The following is a 14,012-nucleotide window of genomic DNA, read 5'->3' as shown; positions in this document are numbered from 1 at the left end:
TGATTGACCTAAAACAACTTCTGTTTGTTGATGGATCTGCACAGGAAGAATGAGTACAAAAACATCAGAAAACAAGGTTTAATGGAGTTACTTCAGTGGCTTTAGTAGATAAGATACTGCTGGTAGAAGCATTTATAAGTGGTTTGATATGTGAAGTACCCAGTGTGGAATAATATACTGACTTACCGCAGAAAGTCTCAACCCTTAGGGAAGTCTGAGAAAACAATCCCAGTCAGTATATAACTCTATTGTAGACCTATTTTCTCTCTACCTGTGTCTTACTTCTTGTTGACATGCCCCAGCCAAAGTCCATATGTGTAGGTTTTTAATGATTTTTGGTATCCTTACATTTTTTTGATAAAACTAAGTTAATCTCACTGAAACTAGATCCAGTCTAAGTGTCGCTTTTAGCCCCATGTGTGAATGTACCACCAACACAGAAGTCAATAATTCCCAGTAAATCTAATCTATTTAATAACAGGCCACAGCAAACGACTGAATCATTGTTATGCTGGTACAGGTTGATCTCTGTGATAATTACCAGTTAGATTTTGGTCTTGTACTGTAACAATTAAAAGGTCACCCAATTCTCTAAACATTTGAGAAACTACACACAGTAATTAATTTAATGCTAAGGCACTTATTTGTGATTTGAATTTAAAAGGTTATTTGTTGTGCTTTTCAAAGGATACACACATATTGACTACGCTTCAGTGAGATAATTTAATAAGCTAACCTCTTCCACTTTGTCCCCAGATGCATGCATCCCAATGCTTCATTTATTTTAACACAATAACCGTCAGAACAACATGATGTCCAGAAACAATTACCTGGAAGCTTTAGCTCGTCCAACTCATTGGAGGCTATTAAAATGCAAAAGTGTAACAATGATTAGATTACAGTCGTATTGTTTGTAGGCTGCTCAGTTTTGCAAATGAGGCTGGGAAATGCACTGTCGAGTCTATTGTTAAACATCATATTCAGACACAGTAAACAATGTTCTCATTAAAGGAACTAAATGTTACTTTAGGGATCTTTTAGAGTCGATACAGATGACACAGCTACACATGCCCTACAAGTTGGGATAATGTGTTAATCTAATTGTGAAATGATGTTTTATAGATATTTATCTTTTCAAATGATGTTTCTATGAGGTCAAAAGTGAATTAAGACACTTTAGCTGCAACATTTAAAGGATGTTTGGAGGATGTTGTCAGCGCCACAGATCATGTTCCATGATAGCAAAGGAAGAATGTTCACATGGCAGCATTCAAACATGTTTTCCAGATATAAATACATTTAAAAAACTATAAATCTGACACTTTATTGTCACGTAATGTGATATATTAACGAAGGTGGAACATTCTGCCTGTAATTTTCTGAGGATGTTGGGAACATACTGTAAGGGAATACAGATTATTTTCTATGATAACAAAGGAAGAACGTTCTCTAGCTACATTAAAAATTAGTTTTCCAGACGTTTTCAAATTCTTAGATGACAGCTTTTGCTTCTTTTGTCTTTTCTTTTTAATTGCATAATATGATATATTAAGAAAGGTGGAACATTTTGCCTGCAATGTTCCGGGGGATGTTCTGGAGATGTTATAGAGGGAGCATTCTTCTAGAAACGTTCTCACAATGTTCCACAATGTTTAGTGATGACAAAGGAAGGACATTCTCAATGCAACATTCATACAACTTTTCAAGACTGTTAGAGCATAATGGTTTAGCATTTTTAGAGCGTCTGCACTTTTAATAAGAACATTCTGAGTATTGAAAGAGAAGTTCCCATTTAAAACATTACAAGAACATTATGAGCACAAATAAATTCTTGCTAGGTAGTTCTTATAACATCCCAGCTAGAGTTTTTGTCAGAAATGTCAGCAAAGTTTTATTAATGTTTTCAGTGGGAAATTTTATTCTAGTTCCAAAAATGTTTTTCTTCAAGGTAACGTTCTTAAAACATTTTCCGAAGCATTTCCATAATCTGACGACATTCTCCAAAAATCATCCTTCGAATGTTAAAACGTTCTATCTTAGTTCACGTTTCACCTCACTGCAACATTATTTGAAATTCTAAACATACTTAAAACGGTCTTTCAACTTTAAATTAAAATGTTTTCTTTAAAATATTACTAGAACTTGTAGTTAATGTTAGCATTGGGGGAACATTCCCTTCTTGCTGGGAAAGTGTTTAAAGCCTGTCGGTGTGGTGTAGAGGCAGGTGACATGTGGTAATTGGATAAATATGCAAATACTTTCAGCACTTTTGTAGACAGAAAAAAGTCACAGAAATATTTATCTTTTTACAGCTTCATAACCAGAGCAGAAACAATTACATGTTTTGAATTGTGGACATTTTTGACATCAAAAAAGAGAAGAGTTTCCAACGTTCCAACAAGCACTTCTGCTGAAACTGACCATCCCCATTGGGAGTCCATTCATATTCCTGTCTTTGAATGTTTAGTTTGTTGATTGTGAAGCTCTTTTACATATGAATTAATCTACATTTTATTTACACACTGAGCCTGGATCAGTCACTGCCTCTCGCTGTGTGTCCTTTAAATATTATGCTGCTCTTATAATTGCCTCCTGGAAAGAAACGTGTCAGCTATGACATCAATGTGTCAGACAGAGGAGACCTTTTTGCACTGTTAGATCATAGCTTTTAACATAATGCTGTAATCACACTCAACATAATGCAGTTCAGATGTGAGACTTGTTCTATTATGCAGATCCATCCTTTGTGTCAGGTTTGACTAGTACTTTTATTCCCTCGCATTGATTTTAAGGTCAAGGTTTAAGTATCCCAGAGGTAAATGGCCTCTTGCTGGACAATAACAAGGTGGATCAATTTTCTGTGCTTTCCAGTAGCATCGAGAACAGCGATTTTCTCTTGGAGTAACTGATTTTTGTGGTGTGTAATGGTTTTCTCCTCCCTGGACAGCTTAATGGTCACCTAGATGCTGCATGTAAAATGTGACCAATTTCACAATACGACCAATTGCACAATTATGTCTTCATTCTTCTCCTGTCATTATGCCATAGGTGATTTCAGAGTCCCTAATCAAAATGTTAAGATGTGCAAATAATTCAGTGTGAATCATGCAGTAATACTGCAGAATTACCAAAGTTGTTTGTTAGCCACAGAAACTGCGTCAAACTCCATGCTCCATTGAATTTCATCTTCTAATGATTTATCTTGAGAACCAAAGGCTAGGTGATTATCTTCTCTTTATCATCGCTCTTATTCACTCCGAATTCATCCAGTAGAGGAAGTGACACATCAAATGACCTTAACACTCCCCTGCGGATTCCTTCATAACCTCAGCTGCTTTGTGAATGAACCAGCAATCATTTTGTCTGCTTCTCATCCGAACTTGCTATCTGTGAGACCCTATTATTGTGGAAGTGATGTCTCAGGATGGTACAATATTTCTTTTTGTACAGTTACCACAAGTGTTTGTAGCCTATGGCTGGATTGCTTTTACAATAAAAGCTTTGCACAGTGTGCAGCAAGAAACTCAAGCGAAGTGGTAAAACAGAAAAGCAAGGTGTTAACTCCGATACAAAACAGTGTGCTGCCAGCATTTCTGCTCAACTGAAATCTAAATGGTTGTCTGTTCTCATTACCATTAAACAGACATTTTTAATGGATTCACAGAAAATCAAAAGGAATAGGGAAGTACATAAGTAATATATACACCGATCAGGCATTACATTATGACCACCTGTCTAATGATGCTTTGGTTCCCCTTTTGCTGCCAAACAGCCCTGACCCATCAAGGCATGGACTCCACTAGACCCCTGAAGGTGTGATGTGGTATCTGGCACCAACATGTTAACGGCAGATCCTTTGAGTCCTGGAAGTTGTGAGGTAGTGCCTCCATAGATCAGACTTGTTTATCCAGCACATCCCACAGATGCTTCATTGGATCTGGGGAATATGGAGGTCAAGTCAACACCTCAGACTTGTTGGGTCAATATATAATTGTGGGACTTTTTGTAACATAGCTGACAGGTATCAAAGTTGACATTCTTGTTTTTTTCAGGACTAAAATCAACATGACTGCCTATAAGCAAACACCACATGGCATTTGTACAGAAAGATTCTTCTAAATATCACATATACAACTGAGTATAATTGAAACTGAAACTTATTCATAAAGATATTGTAGTAAACCTGTTGACTACTTTATATTAAATAACTCAGAAAGCCTTGGAGTCTTTCCAGTCTTTTCTTCAGGAGGAAATGACATCATGTGGAGCAGGTCATGTGATCTGGAATTAACACACTTCCTTGAGAGGTGTTTTTGTAATGGGTAACTTAGTTGAAAGTAATTTCTGGGACACAGATACAATTTGTTATTTTCCATATAAAATTTGAAATATTGCCAAAAAAGAAGTATCTGTTATGATTATCTCAACTTAATAAAAAGAACACAATCAAAACAATTTTTGAATAAGTTCATTTTATTATTGTTTAGCTAATTAGAAGGTGGTTGTTACTTAATTGGGACGGTAACTTAGTTGACATTTTAATGATATCCAGTCATTTTTATTAATTAGTGATTGTTTCCATAATAAATAATTATGGAATTTGTAAAGACATGATCATAATGAACATATAAAACATTAGTTTTTTTTTACTTTTAACAAAAATGTATGCAAGATATATCCCATTCACACTTCAAAAGTGCCTTAATTATATATTGATCCTGTTGTTCTGCTCCTCAAACCATTCCTGAACCATTTTTGCTTTGTGGCACGACACACTGTCCTGCTGAAAGAAGCCACAGCCACCAGGGAACATCGTTTCCATGAAAGGGTGTACATAGTCTGTAACAACGCTTAGGTTAGTGGTACGTGTGAAAGTAACATCTACATGGATGGCAGGATCCAAGGTCTCCCAGCAGAACATTGCCCAAAGCATCACACTGCCTCCACCGCCTCGCCTTGTTCCCATAGTGCATCCTGGTGCCATGTGTTCTCCAGGTAAGCGACGCACCTGGCCATCCACGTGATGTAAAAGAAAATGAGCTATTAATGAGCCTTGGCTGTCCATGATCCTGTCACCGGATCACCACTGTTCCTTCCTTGGACCACTTTTGATAGCTACTGACCATTGCAGACCAGGAACACCCCACAAGAGCTGAAGTTCTGGAGATGCTCTGACCCAGTTGGCTATCCACCATAATCTGGCCCTTGTCAAACTTGCTCAAATCCTTACGATTGTCCATTGTTCCTGCTTCTAACACATTAACTTTGAGGGCAAAATGTTCACTTGATGCCTAATATATCCAACCCACTAACAGATGCCAAGATGAAGAGACAATCAGTGTTATTTACTTCATCTGTCAGTGGTCATAATGTTATGTGTATGTATATAAGGAAATACAAGTGAAAGTGTGTTTCCATCCACTACCTTTATGAACATAGAAGTTGCTGGATCCATAAAAACAGATGCAGTGGAACATAAGCTTCAGGGAAATGCATTCATTTTTATCAATATAATTTTCCACCTTATTCAAATGTTTCTGCAGCGCTTTGACTTCTCTTCAGTGCTTTTATATAGAAGCAAATGGATGAAAAGATGACATTTCTCTACATTTAACACAATAGGCTGCATCTTAGTGTAGGCAAATAGAGTCTGTTGACACAGAGTTTTTGTAAACAGCATTTGACCTTAAATGGATAAAAATGTTGTCTCCCTCTCCCACTCAATCCCAGCAAACACTGCAATGTGTTATATTTGCCTTAAAAGCTCACTCTATCAGAACTGAGTGTCTGTATCCATATTATATTAATGCTAGGTTAACAAGTACCATATATATTCTATTTTTCACATTTTTAGTGTCTTTACTGACAGTAAAACTGTAGGAAATAAACACATTTCTATGGTTTTGTACTTGATTTACTTGCTGCACTTGCTGGTTATGACAAGTCATTTTACAACTTAGAAGTTATGACTGCTGTGAGTTACCTTTCTAGGAAAATAGCAACCGGAGAAGATTTCCCCAAGTCTAGCTAAGATTGCCAGGCAATCAGAGATGACACTATAATGAGCAACAGGGGTATAAGAAAAAACAAAAACAACACATCTGATATTAAATAGAGATACAGTGGGTCAATTAGTGAGCATTAGAGGTTCCTATTATGTTGAATTTTGAACCCTGAACAAGGCCAGGCCAGTTTTTTTCCTTCAGTTTCTTCAGTCTATTAGTTTAGTTTTCTCTCTAGTGAATGTGCACATGCCTTATTGATCTTGTCAGCGTGGGTTTAGCGAATATTTTGCCTTGACCCGGGTCAGGATGGCTAGAAATCTCATCAGCTCTCCACTGAAAGGCACAGTGAGTGATGCAGCTATTGTAAAACATTGACTCTGGAGTGTTTATGAGTTCCAGTATGGTGTACCGAATTCTTTTTGATCGTATGACTTGATAAACAAAGGAATAGAGAATGAAGTCTTAGTGATGAAAGTCTTGCCAATTACTTAAAGAATAAGCAACAAGAGCAGAAATGTACTGCTGGAGTAATTATAAACACTGCTGTAAATTACGTGGGAGGAGAAATTCAGTACAGAAGCCCTTGAATTGGCACAGCATTTGTGCTTACGTGCGTAATGATGCAAATGGATATATACCATAAAGAAAAACCTATACTGAACATAAGTGAGTCATGTGCCACATGCAGATCACACCCACATACTTCCACAGAAGGACCTTAAGGCTAAAGAGACACAGAATATCCCTTTCAATAACACACTTGCACATGCACACGCGATTAAAACACCATTTGATCTAGCTGTGGCATTACCACCTGCTGTTGCATTACCACCTGCTCACAAAAGACAGGCTGGCACAAAAAGAGATGTCTACGCACAGATATAAACATATTTCCCAACCTACGCCAGCATGAATTCACTGTTGTGCTGCAGGGCTCGGTTTCTCGGTGAATGACGTATTCCCTGACTGTTTCACCAGAGGACACCGACGGAGAGGCGCTCCACTACTGAAGGAGGGGGATCAAGGGTTACTGTGAATCACTACCTTCCTCAGTGGTTTGTCTTTATTGTCTTGAGTTTCCAGAGGCACAGTGGAAGTGGATAATTGCTTTTTATCTCATAGCAAACATAATGGTTGCAGAGCGGGGTAGAAGAACTGTTTCATCAAGTACTCTACTCCCAGTACTTCCCTAAATATGAAAAATTACCCTTTTTTTAATCCAGCCTGAATCACTTTTCTCTTACCAACTGTTTCACATTGATGTCATCGTGGTTGAACAGAAAGGGAACTAGTTAAGTGAAGTATGTGTACAGTAGATATAAATACACTCTCTTATTAAAGAATGTAGGTGAAGACGTAACTGTCAGTAAAGCAGATGCGTACTTTAACCTTACACACTACATATGTGCATTTAACGAGCATAATTATAATCATCGTTGGAAAGAAAAGGTTTCAGCTTGTGTTAAATTTAGCACTGCACTTACTGTGTGTACATTACACTTCTCATGATGCAGTGAAAATGACGAGTTGTTTTTTTTGGATACTGTAAAACTAGAATAAAACTGTTCATATATGCAGTTAACGTCATTTCTGTAAAAATATATTTTCAGCAAATTTAATCTTGATAGTATAGTTTTCAAAACTTAGAAACATGTTACAATTTTCCAAACAGGGCTAAAAACAAAACTCATTACATTACACTTGTTATTGGCATAGCAGTAGTTCATAACCATCCTACTCTGAGAACTGACAAAGTCTAGCTCTATGTAGAGCTTCGTATTAGTTCTTTCAGGTGCAGAGTCAGCTACTTTAAAGGGCCCTTTTCTGTCCAATCACTCATTGCTTCAGTCCAGCCCACCCATTTAGTGGGCTTTACAACTGAGGCAGCATTCATTCAGATCTGAAAATCATGGCTGCTGTTCATCTCCTCTTCAGAGATCGATAAAGTGCAATCTAAGTCACAAATCATGAGCCAGAGTGTAAGACTCGATCGTGTTTTCAAATGTTAAAGATCTTCAAGAAAATCACCAAAAGAATTCACCATTTGGAAGCAGCAGGATTTAGTGTCGACAAAAATTCAGGAGCAGTTCTTAGCAGTGATAACACTCCCAAGAAAAACTGGAGATACTGAGCTGTGCATCGTTTTTTATGCTGTGAGAGTTGGTTATTTTTCCACGCTTATAGGGCTTATGATAGGAGTCACAGTTTTGACACCATTATACTTTTCTAAATCTATTGATCGGATCATGACGTCAGGTTATCATATTTCACCCCTAGATCTCACTTTACAGCAGATATGTGCATGAAGTTATCATTAGATCATGTTGTACAGAGAACAAGCCCTGACATGTTCAGACTTGGTCCTATTATTTTGAGACAGATTTCATGCATATTATACCTTTATGTATTGTTATGTTTTGGATACACTTCTTTTAAAAGTTATATTGAGTTAAGTCTACACCATTATGTTTTGAGTACACTACATGTCATTTTCTGCAAAGCATGTATCTTCACAACAAAGTTACAGGTTATACTTTGTGATCTTCCAGCTGTGTGTGTGTGTGTGTGTGTGTGTGTGTGTGTGTGTGTGTGTGTGTGTGTGTGTGTGTGTGTGTGTGTGTGTGTGTGTGCGTCCTCCACAAACACACACCATACCATCAAACATCAGTTTTTTGCTAGAACCTTCATCATTATGCATTCTATACATATGTTTTAACTCTGGTCTTCAGTCTAATAACATTTGCCATAATTATATTATCTTACTTTTAATACATCGTACCCAAAAAACATTACACCACAAGATCTCTCATGCAGGTTATAAAACTCAGTATTTGAGGATTTGTTCTTACCTTCTGCATCTGATCATGTCTTCAATGTAGGGTTGAATCCTTGACACCAAAGCCTTTGCAGCATCCAATGATTAGTCCTGAGCACCATTTCGTGGGCAAAATCCCCTCCATCCTTCTCAGGTCGATTTTTAATTCCATTAAGAACTTCTCAACAGTCAAATCCAGCTTCCAAGTGGCACAAGTCATCAATAACTTATGTTTTGTTTTGGCTACTTCAGTTTCATACCTTCAAATCCATGTCAGGAAATATCTTTGGGTGAAGCAAACCAACTTAATTCTGCTCCAGCTCTGAAAGTTTTCACTCCCAACCTTCCTGTATCGTGTCTTCTCCAGTTGTCCATCTCCTGAACTCAGTACAGGTCCTGAAATCCGAAGTTTTCTTAGCTGTTGCTACCTGCCGTCCAACTTCCGGGTTCTCGGGCTGACTCCGCCCACTGGAGTGATGTCACAGCTGGCTCACCATCTCCGCTTCTCACCTGAACTCCAACGCCCCCTGCTGGTGTGGACCTTTTCCTCACCTCTGTAACCACACAAGCAGGTAATAATATCAATTCGGTTAAATTCTGTTGATTTCATCTGAATCGGGAGAAGTCATGTTTGTTGTGTTGACATTAAAATTCTGATTAATGGCTGTCGTAGAACATTACGGTGACTGAGTTTATCGTAGCTTTTGAAGTTTATTGAGTAAAAACTCATATTAGCGGATCAATGGTGAGGCTGATAACTGGCTTATCAGCTCGTCATGACCAAGAGGTTAAGAGCACCAATAGTCCTATTACTCTGTGTCCTCTTTTTTTCATTTATGCAAGCACAGATCATGCCTTGTACTAATTAAAGCAGCAGGTAGAAGTGCTCAGTTAGGAAAAGCAGATTCCAAAGATGCTTTCTAGTGAAAAGAGAAATCACGTTTTAAAGCCAGACTAACCTTGGTGGTACAAAGTTAGTTTGGACAAAAAACAAGGCCAAAAAAAATATGAGTTTTAGATCAGTTTACCTCAATAATCATCAATGAGTTGCTCATTCGTCAATACTAAAGGGGCTTCCCTCTATATGTAAAGTAGTTATGTTAATCTCTGAAATCAATAATACCTATATCATCCTATACATTATTTTACTTAGCTATATTAAATTAATGAGGTTATCTTCCATATTTAAAAGGGCAGTTAATTTCCATAAATATATTTTTCCTTGGAGTCTTAGCTATAATATTAAATTAGGTGCATTGATGTCCATATTACGGTCAGGTAAAGTAGCATTATATATGTTCATGGGGCTTAAATGATTGCTATTATTCTTCTAGCAAGTTCACATCATATTAGTTCTACAGTGACCTAACCCTATTTCTTACACTTGTCAGGTAATTGGTGCTTCTTTTTATGAAGAGCACTTTGGTGCAATGGCTGTGGTTATAAATGTGTTCTATTATATCTATTATTAACGGTGAGTTGACTTAATATCTCTGGATTCTAGCCAATATGAGTATCTGTACCACAGAAAATGCTGCATCTGTTTTGAGAAGTTTTATTGATGTTATATCATCTCAATGTACAATTAAGTGTGAGTATTTGATCTTTGTTGGGCACCTTAAGTGTGTGACATGAGTCATTTCACAGGCAGGTCTTTTTTTTGTCCAGACTTCTCAGTCTTTTAAAACTGTGAATAAGTTGCTCATTATTTTATCTGGATATGAAGACTCACATTTACATTTACAGTGGGTCATTGTTGTACAGGCACTCAAATGGTCTAACCTTCTTATATAATGACATGCTTATTGGTTGCCTCAAGGTTCTTATCCGACGATGCTCCCTCAGCTAGTTTTGGGGGGTTTTCTTCAATAAGTAATGTTTCACAGATATATAGTTAGAGGAGCTTCTATCCTTGCCTGCTTGCTCCCAGCCTACCACTCTGGTTGACTCCAATCCCCTCCCTGCAGGTGGATAAATGGCAGAGGAAGTTATTGTCATATTCTGTGACAACAATGCATCAGTCAACATTATTAGAAGTGCTCCTCAGTCACATCCATGCCCCAAAGTTTCCCCTGCAGCCTGCCTTGCCAATATTTGACCAAATCAATTGAATCCAAACATAATCTGGTTCTCTATTTGTTCACGTCTTGCATCTGAGACTTAAAACTTAATTTCTGAAGTCACAGAGGTCTCTTCTTCACCGGGCTAAGGAAGGTCCCCCAGAAGGCAATGAAAAACATCTTACCCTTACACTTTGTTGGTGTAAAGTCAGTTCTTACTAAAGGGCCCATTTGTAGATACCCTCCTAGAATAGTCCTTCTTGTAGCTTAAGGGATTTCTTAGATGTTGGAAATTAATTTCAAGCACTGAGAAATTTTATCCCTTGAATGACCTTATAATACCTGACCTCTCCTATAATAAGCAAAAGCAATCTATTAACCTTAAACTTTCAAATTTAATTAACATTGATATAAAGGCGCTCTGATCTTCACCTGGAATGTCTAAACAATGCGAGAGGAAGAGAGCCTCGGTTCAACAAGGACTCTGTGAAGGCTCTGTCCAGGCCTTGGTTTGCTTGTCTCCACATCCCATGCCAGTGCTGTAGTTTCTCCCTTAAACCACACAGCTCATACTTTCCGCTCATCCTCTGTAGCATAAGAACAAATCACCTGAATGCCATCAAATATTTCTCACAGGCCATGAACAGCTCATATAATATATAATCTGTAGGGATGTCCGATGATATCGGCCCACCAATATTATCGGCCCGATATTGGCATTAAAATATTGGTGAATATCGTTATCCGTTTTATTGCCTATCATGAAATAAACATATGTAAAAATAAAATAATGCCTGGATTTGCTGGCATTTACTGGTGCACAAATGATGATATCATTAAACTGCATCGTGAAGCGTGTAAACAAGTGTGGCTGCAGTAACAAGCATGCTGTGCCTGACTAACAATATGTTTGAACTGTTGTTTGAGACAATTAGAAAACATATAAATATGGAATTTCTTCCATAACTTAAGTTGAAGTAGTTTTCTTATTTTGCACGGACAGTGTTCACATTTGGAAAACCTTGTTGCATTTGAGAATGCATCCAATGGGGCATCACAATAAAATGAGGCATGATGTGTTAATTCCACAACAGGAGATATGTGACGTTACCTAAAATTAGTTAAATAGCCCACACATATCGGTATCGGTTGATATCGGAATTGGAAATTGAGGGCTGGACAATATCGACATATCTGTTATTGGCAAAAAAGTCAATATCGGACTTCCCTAGTAATCTGTCATAATTTCATATAAATAGTCACAATTTCAAGTTGATTCCATTGTTCATTGCCCATATACTGAATATTTTCTTTGTATCGAGTCACTGTAACAGTGTCTTGCCAGATGTTCATCTGTGTGCATTCAGCATGCATCCAGATATGTAGGACATGCATGTTTGTATGGATTCAAAGGAAATGCACCATGCTTGATGACAAACGTAGTCTCATATCTTGCATCGTATATTTCTTTTGCACCATAATCATGTGCCGTCAGATGTTCATCTGCTTGCATTCAGCATGCTGCTGATTCCCTGCATTCAGATGAAAAGGTCATGCATGCTTACAGGAATTCAAAGGAAATGCATCATGCCTGATGCCACACGTAGTCTCATGTCTCACATAGTTTATTTCCTTTGAATTAGGTCACTAATATAGTGTCCTGCCACATGTTTATATTAAATTCAATTCCATTATGAGGTCACTCTACTTATCTGGTCCCTTCAGGAGTGCAGGTGTAGGTGTAAATGTTATAATTTAAGGTTTGAGTTTACATAATAAATAAGTTCATATGGTTTTAATTTGATGTTATAAATAATATTTCGTAGCTTGTAATTTGATCAATTTAATTAGTTAAAACAGTAAAGGGGTTCAACGTTCCACGTAGGAACTAAGGTTGCATGTTTGGTTCCACCACGGACTGAGAAAGAGACGGCATAATCGGAAGACAGGTTCACGAGTCGATCTGGATGCATTTAAGTGACTTTCATGGACTGCAAAGACTTTAAGGACACTCTCATGACTGGCAGTGCAACGAGGTATTGTTTGTATTTGTTTGTGAATGTCTGGACAGTGATTGTTACTGAGAATTCTGTTTAAAGTGCTTCTACTGTGCACAATTGCAGTTCTCACGGCGTTAGCCTGGAGTTAGCCTGATGTTACCTTGAAGTGAGCTTGGCATGAACCTGGCGTGTGAAGATGAAATCGCTCCAAAGACTGTCATAAACGCCCGTTCAAAAGAACTACCTGCGTCTGTCGTGAAGAGAGTTACAGTAGGGGTTCGAGATTTCAGCGACTGTCTCATGTTTGCTCAGATTGTTCCAGAGTCTCCACCAAACACAAACACGACATTCTGAAATAAATGGTTAAATCTGACAGTGTCCTTTCTAAACTAAGATCATATTAAAACATTACAAACCCAATAATAAGCACTGATTTCCTTATACATTATTTCTGCTAAGTCTGTGTGATGTATAGCACTGCAAACCTCTGTTTGAGTCACTGAGGTTGAATATCGGGAATTAACAGTCTGTTATTTCTCATGAATTCTCTCGTCTCTTTCTGTTTCCAAGAAAAATATATACATATGTATCTATGTGAAAATATGCCTGCGATGCTGTGCTAGTGTGTCTGTGTGCAAAATGTGCTTGTAGAGCAAAAGACATCAGATCTACAGCAACAAAGACACCGTCTACAACCTACAGATGTCAGGAACTGTCATAGATATCGTCCTGTTACAGAAATAAAACTGAATACTGAACAACGGGCAAGTGTGGAAAATATTGTGGAGGAAATGGAGTACAGAAAGTGTATTTTTTTTTAAAAAGCACTCAAAACAGTGACAAAGCCTGCAGTTATGAGTGTAGCTGTGTTTGGGATATTGCTTCTATGCAGCTGCACCCAGTCAGCTTCAGGTCAGCGTGGCCATGTTTAGATAATCCTTTAAAACCACTCATAAGTAAAACTGGTAACAGGATGTGCTGTTTTTTTCTACTACTAAAACTTGCTACCACAAAACATGACAGAATAATATCAGAAAACAAACACAAGTGAGTCAACGAGTGACGTGGGGAGATCTAGTAAAATTTATTTAGCGCCAATTTACCACGTAAGTCATGTGTAGCATTCACTCTG

At 37.7% G+C, this 14,012-nt stretch overlaps 1 protein-coding gene across 1 annotated transcript in view; it reads right to left on the bottom strand.

The window, feature by feature from the left end:
- Positions 1 to 9,237, bottom strand: part of LOC111569694 (adhesion G protein-coupled receptor B1-like) — a 108,622-nt gene extending 99,385 nt beyond the window's left edge. The window contains exon 1 of the mRNA XM_035948937.2: positions 8,855 to 9,237. The gene's annotated coding sequence lies outside the window, so the exon portion shown is untranslated. The remainder of the gene's footprint in view (positions 1 to 8,854) is intronic.
- Positions 9,238 to 14,012: the final 4,775 nt, after the last annotated feature.

Source organism: Amphiprion ocellaris, chromosome 15, assembly GCF_022539595.1.
Source record: "Amphiprion ocellaris isolate individual 3 ecotype Okinawa chromosome 15, ASM2253959v1, whole genome shotgun sequence".
Classification (NCBI taxonomy): Eukaryota; Metazoa; Chordata; class Actinopteri; family Pomacentridae; genus Amphiprion; species Amphiprion ocellaris.
The sequence above is the reverse complement of the archived record's forward strand: the minus strand, read 5'-3'. Positions and strand labels throughout refer to the sequence as shown.